General features: G+C 36.9%; 1 protein-coding gene across 5 annotated transcripts in view; it reads left to right on the forward strand.

Annotated features, from left to right (window-relative positions):
- The first annotated feature begins 1318 nt into the window (after positions 1-1318).
- Positions 1319-15619, forward strand: part of tfeb (transcription factor EB) — a 36683-nt gene continuing 22382 nt past the window's right edge. For 4 of the 5 annotated variants that reach the window (XR_014202012.1, XM_082156138.1, XM_082156141.1 and 1 more), the window contains exon 1: positions 1319-1541. The gene's annotated coding sequence lies outside the window, so the exon portion shown is untranslated. Of the gene's footprint in view, positions 1542-13859; positions 14701-15619 lie in introns of those variants that run through there. The other variant, XM_082156139.1, reaches the window with a different exon arrangement.

The raw sequence follows: 15619 nt of genomic DNA on the forward strand, positions 1-15619 counted from the left end.
TAGACAATATAAGATTCTAAATAATAGTAAAACAACATTTGATCTTAATCTAGTTCCATTTTGGATAATTATTTTAAAGTCCTCCGGAAGTCAATATTATCCCTTAAAACTCAACTTTGATCACCAAAATTACATATTTAAACATCTTGTTTAACACATCTTGTCTTTATGTAAACAACTTTTTCTTGTGAAAAATATTTCTTCATGCCTTAAAATATCTTGAATGTAATGCCGCGTTCCAGGCAACCTGTAACCCGTGTTTTTCCAACTCGCAACTGGGAGTACGTCGTTCCAGGCAACCTGTAACCCGTGTTTTTCCAACCTTATACCCGTGAAAGTGCCCTGGAACGGCAGTCAAACCCGTGACTTCCCACCCGTGAACTCGTACTAGATCGATGTACTCCCAGTTACGAGTTGGAAAAACACGGGTTACAGGTTGCCTGGAACGCGGCATAAGTACACCCTTGCTTCGTTTAGTATACACGGAACCATGAATATGCAAATGAGCTCCGCCTCCACTCACTCACAACAGTTTAGAGATCCACTCAGTCAACTTTACTGTAGTAAACGCTGCACAATGGCAAGTGGAAATACTATTTTAATTCAGCCATATATGTTTGAACCAGAAACTGATTGGTAAGAGTGAATTATACAGGCTCGTCTAAAAAGTCGATGTATTAGAATGGTAATGCTTTTTATGTATCGCTCTTTAGGACAGGGGATTAATATTATTAGCCTTTTGCTATCAAACAGCTAATAATGTGTTGCTTATGTTACACAAAACTTTTATCGTTTGCCATCTCAGAGTCAGACAGCTTCCTTCTAAAAATCAGTATCCTAATGAATAGAAATGCTTTGAACCACTTAGAATGTCAGTGGAGAAAGGCATATAGTTCATCATAACATCGTAGATATATATAACAGAAAAATATATATTGGGCAATTAATACTCTGCAATGGTGTTGACTTATGAATTTGCACATGGTATGCCTTAAAGCATATGTAAAAACACGACAGACATATAAACTACATTAAAAAGAGGTATTTAAATATAATGTTTAATGCCATGGAATTGAAAAAAAAATGAACTGCTCAAAAAAGTGCATTGAAAGTGAATATAATTGCTTGTATACAATGTGTTTGGCACTGCGGAACAGTATTTTCAAAGGTTTACATAATAAATACACACACACGCACAGTTATGTTTACAGTCATCCTTTACCATTGTCCAAACTGAACGACATTTCCCACAATGCACTGTGCGCGCTGTGATTGGTGGATGCGGCTGTCACAAGTGCCTACAGGTGACTGGTGTACAGCGCTGTCACATCACAGCGCAGTGAGAAAACAAATCGCACATCACACAGGGGAGTGAGTGAGTTCTGCAGAAATTATCGAGAAGTTGTAAACGGTGCTCTTTCGCAGTTTCGCTTCCATACGAATGTAGAGGGAACTGATACCAGGTTGACTTGAAGTCTGCACTATTGCCGCTCCTTTCCAAAAAACTACGTCCCAACTTTGTACTTTCTGACCTTCAGCGGGTAAGTGATACAGCCCATTGCGCTCCACTCTTGTGTCTAAATAAGTCTGCCTCTGCTTGAGTTGCATTCTTTTCCAGCTTATTCCACAGCGACAGTGTTTACATACATATTTTACATGTTAACAATAGGCAGAAACGCAGTTGGTGCGTATGCTTCTCGTTTTTTGAAAGTCATTGACTCTTATTGGAGCGAAAATTGACTCAAAACTGTATATTCATAAACTTAGTAATGTTTGAAATGACTATAGCTGCCTTAAATTCAAGTTGTCTACGCTCCGTGACTTCTTTATTTTTGTTATTGAATATATATTTATTTTCGATGCTGTTCACTAGGTCAAGTGTTTATATATATTGACATAACGCATGGTTATTGCAAGTTGTATGTGCTTATATTATTGGCACAGAGCCATACAGGCTACTGCTGATATCTGCATAAACTCTAAATATGTATAAACAGCGTCTTATGTAATGCGAACAGCGCAGCGTGCGCAAACACCCACATATGCGTCCCCTATAAAAGTTTAAGCTATTTATTTACACATAATGTACAAATATAGCGCGCAAGTTATTTATAGGGAGCTTAAGCAAGGCATCTGAATATACTTCCTAGTCTAACTGAGACCATGACAACTTCAGTATGGCTATACAGATCTGTATCAGAGAACACATTAACCAGATGCGCACATTTATATGCGCATGCTAGTTTTCTGATTGAGCTCCATCTAGTGTCATTAAGAGTTTCTTACGAAAACGAGCATATTCTGAATAAACGTACTCACCAAAAAAATATTTTGCAATGTTTTATAGTAATTTATATATTCCAATATTAATCTGAATATTGTTGTGCATGTGAATGCAGTCATTTATGGTCTTACTTTCAGTATGGTGACAAAATCACTGTGTAGTGAACAGTCATTCCGTCACTAATCCCAACCACAATGTCATTATAATCTGTTTGAGAGTTGTAGTAGCTAGGTGTTTTTATGATAGCGTTGGTTTGGTACAAGTATCAGATAACCCACACTATAAAAAAACCAGTACATGACTACAGTATAATCCCGTATTCAGATTTAGTCAAGCGAAAAAGTGAACAATGTATGAAGGTTTTTGCCTCAGTGAAACTGATAGTATCAAACGAATCCCTTGTTTGTTTATCATTGTGTCTTTCCCTTCTGCCATCCTACACAAAACTTCACAAAGGAAAATTAAAAGCATTTAAATAATGTTGACTGCATATTTAATTTTTTCTCAAATAAAAAGTGAGGCTGTGAGAAATATATAGCCTATAGTTTTTCTTTTAGTCATTCAGCTGATGCAATATTTAAAATGTATCTTTAAAAAAAAAAAAAAAATTGTCACAAAAAATACTTGTGTTGTGAGAATTAAACATGACAGGACGGTTGTGTTTAACTTTATTTAGGTTCGGTAAGTTAGTTTTCTCTTTGATTTTGTTGACTTTCACACAAGTGAAAAGTGACTTTCTTGTGTTTCGCATTAAATTGAATGGGCCTGTCCGTTCCCTCCGCTGCTTCTTGTAGTTCAGCTGAATCATCCATAGGAGAAATTTTCTGACATGCCAGAAAATCAAGTTCACCCGCAGGTCATATCAGAGAGCAGCAGAAATCTGGAGGCTTTATCTATCCTCTCTGATGGTAAGAGATAAACACACAGTCTTGTCACAGGTGTGGCACCACAGCCTTGTCCATCACACGCGCCGACACGTTTGACCGGTGCATGTCATCCAAACAAAGTCAGGGCATTAGGCGGCAGTTATGTGTTTATTTTGATGCAACTGAGTGACTTGAATCAGATATACACTGAAAGGAAGACAGTATGGCTGATGAAAGGTAACTCCAGAACACTCACCTCTCCCGCACACCTGTGGACACACAAACACCCAGCAGCGAGGACAACGGTAAACACATGTGTTACTGTGCATTTGAGTATTTGGGTTGGCTTGCTGTTTCTTTGTTTCCATTACGCTGCCTTTGAGTCAAGCATTTTAGTTGAACATAAACTACACTTGTGTTAATTCTAGACATGACCCCGTCGTCTTGACTTAAAATGAGTTGCTGGAACTTTAGTGGAACAATACGTTGGTGTACACAAATGAACAGTGGATTAAATTCCTTCCCTTTTTCATGTATAGGCTGTGACATAAGTCAAAAGGAAAATTAAATTAAATGACTGTTATAGTCATCATTTGATTTAACTGTAATTCAGTATTGTTTGGTTGAACAACTTGCGCCCTATGTTCAGGCCAGCACTTCAAAAACGAAAAGGTCAAGATGTGCCTTTTTTTAGCCAACTCTTGCACCAAATCATGCGCCAAAAGCCTTCTTTGTAGCTGTAACCCTTTCCTGTAAATGTGAAACCAAATTTTGTTCCTCTCTGCTTGTTTTCACAATGCTACTCTGAGGCGATACTTGAAGCTGATGGAGCGTGGAGAGAGAAAAAGCAGTGGGCCATTTAATGCAACAGCTGTTCTCAACAATGACGGAGGCATTACTGACTGAGAAAGTAGAATGTACGATGGACAATACAGCTCTCTGTTCTGTTTCTAAAGTCTGGTGCACAGATTTTGGCCATGGTTTTGCTGTCTGAGAACATTTTCAGGAATTTTAAAAGAAATCTTTGGTTATGTAAAATCTGCAGTCTTGGTCAGCTTAGCGTGACATGGCCACGACTTTTGCGATGAATCTTAGCCTAAAATTCTGCTTGGAATCAAAATGGACCCTATTTGCTAGCTCACATTATTAAGTGCAAGTTAATCCACAGACAAAATTGTTTGTCTTTGTAATTTTAGTCAAAATTGCTCCCCCTCTGGAATGGACCCTTTTCACAGAGTGTGATGATGCGTTTAAACATTCATCAACATCGTAATCCTGCAATGTTTTTTATATTTTCATTTTTTGTAAAATATGTATGTACATTGTCATTTATAACACTATACTTTGTATTATATTACCTTTGCATCAAATTACAAGAAACTAGTTAACGCTGTTGTGAGGGTGTTTCTAATACAGTGGCTATGGGAGTGATGGTAAAATTGGCGTCTTTCTCTCTTCTGACTGCCGTTACCAATCTCTCTCTATTTTGCCCTCTTTTTGAAAGTTGTGAAAACACTATTGTGGAGTTTTTCTTTTGATATTTGAGCAAATGGGAACACAAAAAATATATTTTATGTAGTCTCTTATTCACCGCTATAGAAGTTTTCCCAACTATGACGACTTACGCTTCCACCCGGAAATGTGAAAAGGGTGCATGGCGCTCCTTCTCTGATGACATCAGCCTGAGGGAGTTCCAGTGGCAAAGAAATTTCCTTATGTGAATTTCATTGGGTTCAAGTTTTTGAGAACTTTTACACATGAATTTGCAGCACCGACCAATAGCAAGCCTCTCGGTTCGGCATGGGCAGAGATTTGTAACTTAGCAAAACTGAAGATTCAAAATGGATGAGACACACATTCTGGTAGTGTCTACTTGACCCGTTTTTAATAACATGACACTGCAAAATTATAAAATGATCCATAAAAAAAGAGGCTGTTTGCAAAGCAGTTATTTAGTAGTGGTCTTAAATGGCTAGGTCACCCAAAAATGAACATTGTCATCTTTTACTCACCCTCATGACATTCCAAACCTGGGGTGCATTTCACCAATGATGTTCGTAACTTGTTTATTATCACCATAGTACGATGCATCATTTTACAAACCAACTAGTCATGACTGTTTCCTGAAACTGAAGTAATGTTTCTGAAACTGTTTCTACATCTGTGGTTTGAACCACATTGGTTCAACAATATAGGACTGTCCTTATGCCGTCACACTCAGGTGGAGGAGTAATAACTTCTGCTAAATAATCTATTCGAGATATCCGAGATGCTGCTGTTACATACATGGAACATAAACAGTGAAGTACTCATTATGTGCCGTGTCATTTTGGTTTATTTGATGTTTGGTTAATCACGGTTTCCCTCATTCGTTATACTCCGGAGTTCCCTTGCGCATTTTACACACTCTGTAAAACGGTGCTGATGCTGACACTAAAATATAGTTATAGCTTAAAATGTATATATATTTAAATCGAATGAAGTATATAGAATATACTGAGTGCTAGCTTGCTTATTGTGCCAGTGCCATGTCATTTAGGAAGAAACTATGCTTCTAACTACAGGTTGAGAACTGTAGTTCCAAACACATAAGTTTGTGTTGCTGTTTGGGAATGTTCGTTGGAACTATGGTTTCGGGAAAATGCTGAACTATGTTAGTAACATTGGAACTTGCAGCTAACAATGCTTTCGGGAAACGCACCCCTGGATGACTTTTTTTCTTCTTCTGTCAAACACAAAATTATATAGAAAAATGTCTTAATGTTACTTTTGTCCATAAAATAAAGAGTCAATTGGGTCCACTGTTGTTTTGGACCCCATTGACTTTCATTGAAACAAACTGTTTTTGTCCATACAAAGACAGAAAAAAAGTCATACAGGTTTGGAATTTTTAATTGAACTATCCATTTTAAACATCTATCCTAAACTTTAACGTTATTATTGAAATGCTAAACCAACTATTGGACACAATCCTCAAAAGCACCTGATTTGATCTATTATGTAATTTGCAACAATGTGCACATTTCATAATAGTTCTATTCTAGTGGTGTAGCAGCCTAATTCATGACTTCAGGAAGCTGTTGCCGTGCAATCCAACCTGAAACCCGACCAGGCGGTCCTGTTCTTATGTATACAGAAGCGCAATATCCTGTTTAAAGGGAAAGTTCACCAAAAAATGAAAATTCTATCAGTACTCACCGTCATGTTGTTCCAACCCTGTAAGACTTTCGTTCATCTTCGGAACACATATTAAGATATTTTTTATGAAATCTGAGAGCTGGCTCACTCCTCCATAGGCTTCTCTGTAATTGAAACTTGCCGGCCCAGAAAGTTAGTAAAGACAATGTTTAAAATAGTCCTAGTGACTACAGTGGCTCAACCATAAGTTTATCAAGCGACGAAAATACTTTTTGTGTGCAACCCCCCTTCTGGGTTGTACGTCAGAACGCTGGCTCACTATTGGCCGACGCTGGTCATGTGTGTGATGCTTTAATAATCAATATTTAATTTAACTTATTTAGTTAACTTAACTTATTTTAATATATTGAGACAGTTTCTGTAATTTTGTATTTTTATTTATTTATTTATTTTGAAAATTAGCAGCTTTTTCATTACAGTAGTTTCAGAAATATCTTGGGGGGCTTTGACAATGGGGGAACCACTGTTCTAGACTCATGTGGCAGGGCCTATTTACTTACCATCTGATGCATATTGCGTACAAACATGGGAAGTGTTGGGTAATCTCCAGTTCCAATCTGATTATGTAATTAAAACAAACTGTGTTTGAGCCTTTGACCAAAATAAGCTATAATGATGACCAGACATTGTGCCGTTTAGTCTAATTGGCATCATCTGTGTACAGTTGTCCTCCGCTAGTACTGAGTTACCATATTGTGTAATAATAACAAATGAAATGACATTCGTTTGTTCTCATTCCCATATTGTCTCACAGCATGCACAATGTTTATTTCAGCATCACCCTGGCCTGTAAATCTCACACAGCTAAACATGGACATGGTTGCTTTCTTTACCCTGTGACTAAGGTCCCAAAGCATCCCGTCTCTCTTTCTCAACCTTACTCTCTCCACACACATGCCAGATAGGCCAAAGCCGGGCATAGTTGCCATACTGTCACGTAAATGCTGCTAGTTTTGAGTGGGGGAGGTGGATCCTGCGATGTAATGCAGAATAAGCAACACTGACAATCGCAAACAGTGTTCTACCGCTACCAACGCTCCTAATCTCTCAACATATCTCCCAAAGAGCCCGATGGCTGATCTCCAAGCATTCTTGTTTAAGCCCTCACCAACAATTTAACCCTCTGGTATTCCTCACTTAGAGGTTACACTTGACGCCTGAAACAGACCGAAGAAAATAATTTATAATATATATTTATATAAATATAATATATACATTTTTTGTGTGTGTATGTGTGTGTGTGTGTGTATATGTATATATATATTTATATTTTTTATTATATTATTATTATTATTATATAATATTGGAAAAATTCAAAATGTCACAAAAAACGTTCTAAACTTTTTATTCAGTCAGGCTTAAATAACACCTATGTTATTACAAAAACACTCCACAAGCAGACCGTGAATATGTAACTTTGGGATCCCCCTCATACATTTTAATGTCATTGCAAAATGCACAAGTTTTAAGTTTCCTCCTGATCAGAAAAACTGAGGGAAAATAATAGAAATGCCAGACCAGCTGGTTTAGACATAGTCAGGGTCTAGAAATATCCTCCTTTCCATAGGCTATTGTCAGGAACACAACAGTTCCTTGGTCATAAACATGGCCTCCTACACAGGAGCTGGATCATTGCAACAGGCCCGCAGCTGTTCAGACCAATGAAATGCAGATTTGTTTCTAACACTCCTTCCATGGCCCAAATACTACTGTAAATAAATACATTGTTGTCTGTATTTAGTTTATTAAACTGCCTCAGTGTGTGCGCACAAGGCTGGTCTTGTCTCGCATGCTGAGCGTCAACAAGCCATTTAAATCGCTTTTGCTACAGTTTGCATCTGCGTAACTCTTTCTGTCTGTTTATCATTTAAAAAGCCCCCTAGCGAGGTCTTTTTAGAGGAAAGGTCACCGGTGGTTTTAGTACTCTGCAGAGGTCACAGCCCCTGAATGGAAATGCATGGTGTCCAGCCTTTTATTACCCATCATGCACCTTCCAAACAAAGCCATAGAAAAAAAAAACAGAGCTTTGAATTGATCACAGAAGCCCACAGAGAAAGAAAGATACAGCTTAAAGGTGATGGGGGTATATTTTTTTAATGTTAAGAATCAAATTTAGAATAATTAAATGCATTTGAAAATAAACTGCTTGTTTCAGTTAATCATAATCAAAGGTTTGTGACATTGCTGAGCAGGACAGGACTTAAGGCCCGATATACTCACGGCGAAGTTCTTTTCCGTTCTTTTCTTAGGGGTGAAACCAAGTCCGAGAGCGAAACGAACATCCGACGCCGCCCACTCTGATGAGAGCGAAGTTTAGATGAATATGTAAATATGTGCTTCACGCTTTCCTCTCAATAACAAAATAAACTCACAACAAAATTGAGAAAACAGCAAGCATTTTAATAAAGCATAAGAAAAGCATCTGATCATAGCAACGTGGATATGTTTGCACCAGCTCTGCAATTCGGCACTCTTGTGATGTCATATAACGCTAATTTATATAACAGTTTATACAATAGATTGCTTAAAATCAAGCAACAGTTTGTGTCTCGTTTCATCAGAAGTACAACTTCATTTTCTGCTATAAAGCAGCTCTTCAGTGTGTTCAGTGTTTTCACTCGCAGACGTCTGATCTCGACTGACTGAACAGGAGAAACAAATCGGAAAAGATTTCCACGTGAAAGAAGGCGGAGCCTCCACGCACACCTACCTATTATGTATAATCGCAAAGGACCGATCGTAGTACGAAGGTGTTTGTAGCGAACTTTTCCAGAAAGTTTGCTTTGGCAAGCTGTTTCAAACTCCCAAAACTCCACACGAACTTCCTTTCGGCCTGATTTTGTTCGAAATTACATCACATCATCAGTTCGTTCTTCGATTTTTTTTTTTAAGTATATCGGGGGCTGTGGGCCCTTGGGCTTTAGTCACGGTTCAGGCCCTCTACAAATGACCTCAACTAGAACAACATCATTATAGAGTAGCACAAGTAAACTAGGCCTACGCTTTGTAGTTCCTAGAACAATTAATATGCAACATGCCAAGCCCAGTCAAAGTTTAGAGGTAATATTAAATAGCCATTACAATACAATATAATATCAAAACTACTACTAGAAGTATTTTTTATTTTATTTTTTTGGGTCAAATTCTTAAATGTAATCAATAAATTCAGTTATAAAAAAAGAATAAAAAGACAAAATAGGTCTATTACCAATCAAATGAGATCAGTAAACAAAAGCCAGAGGTGGCACAGAGGTGCATTTACACTGCAATTACAATAATATTAATGATATTATGAGATTGAAGTTTGTGGAAGTGATTGAAATAAAAAAAAAAAGTATGATTCTTTTCAACTTGAATCTAAAACCTCCAGTAGGTGGCAGCAAATCACTGAGTGAGTTAAATCATTTATTTAACCGATTCGTTCAAAACGCTGATTCATTCAGGAATGGAGCAAATGACTGTGACTAAATTCGGATTCTGAACAGCAGACTAGCATACTACTTTTAATAAATGTGATGCGATCTAGGAAAACCCGTCGGATGTCGCGCTGGGCCGTTTTCAGTAAATTCCAAAATAGTTTGAATGTCAGTTTTTTGTCAAATTTTTTTTTCATTAAATTATTATTCTATAACATCTTTTCTCTTATCTCTGAAAATATCTTGGCAAAATTCCCTTGTTTAGTGCAGAAAAACAGCGATAGTGTCAAGCTTAAAATACTCTCTTTCTCTAATGCAATCTATGCGACCATTTTCTCAAAACGCGTCTAACGCACGCAGAGGTGAAAAAACAAAACAATCGCCGTATATCCCATACACCTGTCCGTCTCTTAACACTACAAAGATAGTTTACCTAGCCTATAAAATAAACCACATAACATGTACAGTGAATGTGTATTAGTGCGCATTTCGCGCCAATCCGGTTTAAAAAAAAGAGTGCCAAGCGTCCCGACGGTGACCGTTATTAAACCTGTTTTTCTCAAAATTCCGTTCCAGAAAATCATAGCGATCAGCCGACTTCAGATAAACATAACTTTTGCTACCAACAAGCTATGATACAAATAAAAACAGATTTGGAAAGGGCTTGATACCAGCTTCAATATGATATCAAAACCTGTAATAGGTAAAATTTCACCATGTGGTGGGTTTTCCCAGATCGCATCACAAATAGTAAGAATAGTATGTGATTCCGAATTCAGTATGTGTTTATGAATGGGTCATTGAATCATTTACTCTACTGATTCGTTCAAAAACGCTGATTCATTCAGGAACGAAACCGCTCGTTGCTCAGAGACGCAGCTGATCTGCTGTTTACAACTTTTCTATGAGTGAGCAATGTGAGTATAATGTGATGGGTAACAGTATAGTGAGATGGGAGAGAGTGCGCAAAGCTTCTCAGATGGCATAATTTAGCATAAAATTACTACTAATTATCATTCTCTCTAAAGAAATGTGATGTGAACATGAAAAATCTATATTTCTATGTTTTCTAAATGTGCACTCTTTTGGACTAAAAGCCCTAATGGAGCTATTTAAAGTAGTCATGTGATAACAAATAAACAGGAGCAGACGCAATTGAAAATGCATGTATTTTTGTGTAAAAATGGTTAAAAATTGACTTATGTTGGGTTAGCCCAGTCTGGCCCTGTTGTGGAGCTCTGATAGGCACTTTCACATTAGTTTGCCATCAAAACAGAATCTGTAAGCTTCCATAAATGGCCACAGACGCTCTGCTGTCTCATTGTTATTTTGGTAACTTTGGTTTATTGCTAGTCTTCTTTGCATGTGCACCCTAAGATGCTTGTTTAACCTTTATAGAAAGTAATGCATGCATACAATTACAAAACATTTCTAGCAGACTGGAATAATGTGTCATTAATATGGTATATACTGTAACTGTGGTTTTCTACTGTTGGATGAGTGCTATGGGTCATGGGAAGCAGCGAAAATACAAGTGAAAGCACTTGCCATTTTATTTTCATTTTTTCCCCAAATTTGGGCAGATAAAGTTTTCAGCTGCCATTACTCCAGACTTCAGTGTCACATGATCCTTCAGAAATCATTCTAATACTGCTTTGATGCACAATAAATATTTCAGTTATGCTGCTAAATGTTTTGTGGAAACCATGATCTACATTTTTTCAAGATTACTTGATGGATAGAATGTTCAAAAGCTCAGCAATTATTTGGAACAGAAATATTTTGAAATGTTATAAATGATTTAGCTGTCTCTTTTGATAAATGGTATGTATCCTCGCTGAATAAAAGTGTAAAAAATGTATGCAGCTTATAGTAAATTTAGCACATTTAAATCTTTCATTATAACAATTTTGTTCTATAGAGAACCAATGGTATTCTGGCAAAGTTTGGTCCTCCAATGTCATTCTAAATGTCACAGAACCCCATAATGCAGAAATCTATTTTTTATATGTGCACATGATCTAAAGCAGAGGTGGGAATTATTCAGGCATAATGCAATAGTCATTTCTTGTAACTGACATCTCGCTTCCTCTAAACTCACCCTTCCATCAGTCTTTGTTTTGTCTGATTGTGATTCATAAATTTGGTGGTAATGGTTGATATAGTTCTCTGTTTATTAACTACACATGCTGAGTTAGTAAATTTATGGCCCAAAATCGTGGTGTCATTCCTTAAATTGCACATCTGGCCTTTACCAAAGGCACTTACTGGAACTTTTCACTTAATATAAACCGCTTAGATAATATTTTAGACTATTTTTATGACCACTAGGGGGAGACACAGTTTCACAGCTGTTATTTTACTCTAAAAAGCACCATGGAACATTTCTTAATGTCTTTGGCTTGATCTAACATGTTAGGAAAGCTCTCGCTGTATCATGTTTTTTGCTTTCTAGTAATTCACCTTCCATTACATTTGACTTTTCACACCCTAAAAGACAAGAATCGAAGCATTTGCAATTTAGCAGAATCATTTATCCAAAGCTTCATTCAAGGTTCATATTTTTGCCAGAATATTTACTCACCCCCATGTCATTGCAAACGTCTATGACACTTTCTTCTGCTCAATACAAAATGGAGCATGTTGGGGTCGAAACAACACCTGAACCCCATTCATTTTCATAGTATTGAGAAAAACACTTTTTTCTAAATATCTTCTTTTGTGTTCCAAAAAATAAAATAAGTAATACAGGTTTGGAACAACATGAGGGTGAGAAAATGATGACATAATTTAATATTAACTCATTGTGTATCCCACAAGAAAATGGGTTCTGACTGACATGAGGAAGCAAATGATCTTTATGAAGTGTGACTCAATTTGACTGACTGAATTTAGACATGTGAATGGGGATTTCTGTATTTTAGACAGTTTTAACAAAAAAAATTACTTTGATCATTAAATCGAACAGTTATTGTTTAAGGTGCTTCTATCTTAAAAAGTGACATCTTGTACATTACCATTCAAAAGTTTGGGGGCAGTATTTAAAAATAAATAAAAATAATTAACACTTTTATTCAACAAAAGATGCATTAAATTGGTCAAAAGTGTCAGTAGTCTGTTTTAAATAAATGCTGTTCTGTTTAATAAGAATCCTGGAAAAAAAGTGAATCATGGTTTCTACAAAAATATTAATGTATTTTTCATCAAATTAATGCAGCCTTAGTGAGCAAAAGAGACTTTCAAAAATATTTAAAAGAATGATGACTTGTGAACAGTAGTGTATGTGAAGCCTTAACCATCATCATCATCATCATGTAAAACTTGAAGACCATATCAGAGCATCATCATGTACTAATGGTAGAGCATAATGCTAGCAACACCCTGGTTATGGTTTAAATGCCCAGGAACTGGTTATAAAAACACAAGAATGCAAGTCGCTTTGGATTAAAACCTGCCGAATTAATTAGTACATCGGTTCCCAACAGGGGGGTCGCGGCCCACAAGGGGGCCTCAGCGAGCTCTGTGGGGGGTCGCGTCGTATTTTGAATAGTTTTGAGCAATGAGCATTAAATAAAAGTCCTTAACTTTTTTCTGTTCAAAATGTACAAAATGTATATAATGAGCGAGTTCATCATGAATCCATTTTCCAATCCGTGTTTTTGTCTTATCCTGAACCACTATGGTAGCCTACACCTATAATAAGTGTTTACATTGGGACTATTTCACACTGGTTCGGATCGCTGCTGCTGCGGAGTAGCCCAGTACCTGCGTTACTCGTCATAGACGTACACAGAGAGAAGTAGTTCCGGCTACAATGTTCTTCCGAAAGACGCATTATTCTGTTAATAAACGCAAGTTTATTATCGCTCGCTATAGCGCCAAAAGCGTCAAAAATAAAGCCTCACATTGATAAAGCCTCACAAATAACATGCAAGTATTGAGGTCCCAGACAGCAGTCATTTAGTAATAGCCTATATGCTTTTTTTTTTTTTTACAAATAGGGCCAATTTATAGGCTACTCCTAGGCTTACATTTTTTAATTACAAAGGGCCTACTGATGTTTTTGCTATTGTATTTTCAATATTATAGGCTATTATTTGTGCATAAACATATCTGGTTATAGTAAACATACCGTTTGCTTGAAAACAACATATTCTGTCATCCTTGCTGCAAGCTTACAAGAGCGATAATATCATTAAATGTGAAGGGAGGCCCTAAAATATTTTCTTGGGGAAAAGGGGGTCTCAGACAATAAAAGGTTGGGAACCACTGAATTAGTAGACATTCATGTGACGTTCAAGTGTATCTGCATGCTTCAACTTGCGGTGAAGATAAGATCTTGAGGGACAACATCGTGCAGCAGTTATCACATTTTAAGTCACTTCCCTAATAGCTCACTCACGGTATATAGTCCAGATATAGTCATGTGAAGTGTGTTGACACGCATGTCCACATGAGTGTTTTGCTGACCAAGCCTAACCAGTGATTCATCACACTCCCCCAGACTCATTACATTCAGAGGAGACTGAAGAGGACTTAAGGAAAGGGATAAGGGACAATAAAGTTCCCTTGTTCCTCTCTCACAGAAGCTCACAGGGTCTGGGTCATTTATGGGAACTGGAGGAGGTAATAGACAGAAGAAGAGAAGTTGTGGACACTGTACTGTAAGGCTTCATGACTAAGGATTTCCCTGTGACTGTTGATCGCTCTCCCTCTCTCTTTCTCTGTGGCAATTGGTCACGAGTGGCGGCGCTGTCAGCCAGCACAGTCTAGTCTCTAGTATAAGAGCCACGCTTCAACATGAAGGCTAAGCATTCTGTTAGGACGCCACTTGGGTTTGGACTTACATGAGGATTGTGTATTTGTGGTGAATAGGACGAGATAATCATTGACCGGCCTTCTTCATTTGCACTGCCTGTCTACAACTGCATATAAGGTATAAAGAGTGAATCATTACCGAGATTTGTGTAATTTGACATCAACGACCCATAGCGGGCTTGAATATTAATGGGCACACATATTTAGTGAAAGTCATCTCAATGGTTGGGAAATGTGTTTTATTGGAAGTCTCACATTTAACAGAGATATACTTGTGGAGCTCTTTTAAACAGTTTATAGGGCGTTTTGACTTGTACTTTTATTATGATGGTCATAGTATTGTGGGATAAATCAGTGGCAGAGACCCATAAGCTGGTCTTGATGGAGTCACTGGACTTTTTGGACTTTTCTGTGCTGATTTTGAGGTATAAATCTGCAGATTAGGTTTAAATATAGTAAAGTGTGTTTAACAGAGCTCAGAGTTTACCTCCATTGTTGCACTTTGGAGAACGATAGTTGTTAGTGCAGTTTCAATGCTGTTTCACGGCACTCACACAATAGGGCTATAACATTTAAAAACCACTGCGTAAAATTATAAAGCATAATATATTTAGCCAAAACATTAGATAGACAAACAAAAGATTTTTTTCAAATGGTCTGGTGGTTTTTATTTAATTTTATTTATTTAATTTTATTATTATTATTTTTACAAAGACAATTCACAATAAATATTAGCATCTGAATATTAGCAGTATTATTTAAGAGCTACTTTTCAACTGCAGTCCCTATTTTATTTTTTATTTTATTTTTACAGGAACAGTTCACAATAAATATTAGCATGTGAATATTAGCAGTATTATTTAAGAGCTACTTTTCAACTGTAGTATTTATTTTATTTTATTATTTTTACAGGGATAGTTCACATCACAATAAATATTAGCATTTAAATATTAGCAGTATAAAAGCATTTCAAGAGCTTTATGGCTAACAAAAAAAAACATTTCCTGTACTGGAGGCATCTCTCCAAGATCATTGGA

Source organism: Leuciscus leuciscus, assembly GCF_965113295.1.
Source record: "Leuciscus leuciscus genome assembly, chromosome: 23".
Taxonomy (NCBI): Eukaryota; Metazoa; Chordata; class Actinopteri; order Cypriniformes; family Leuciscidae; genus Leuciscus; species Leuciscus leuciscus.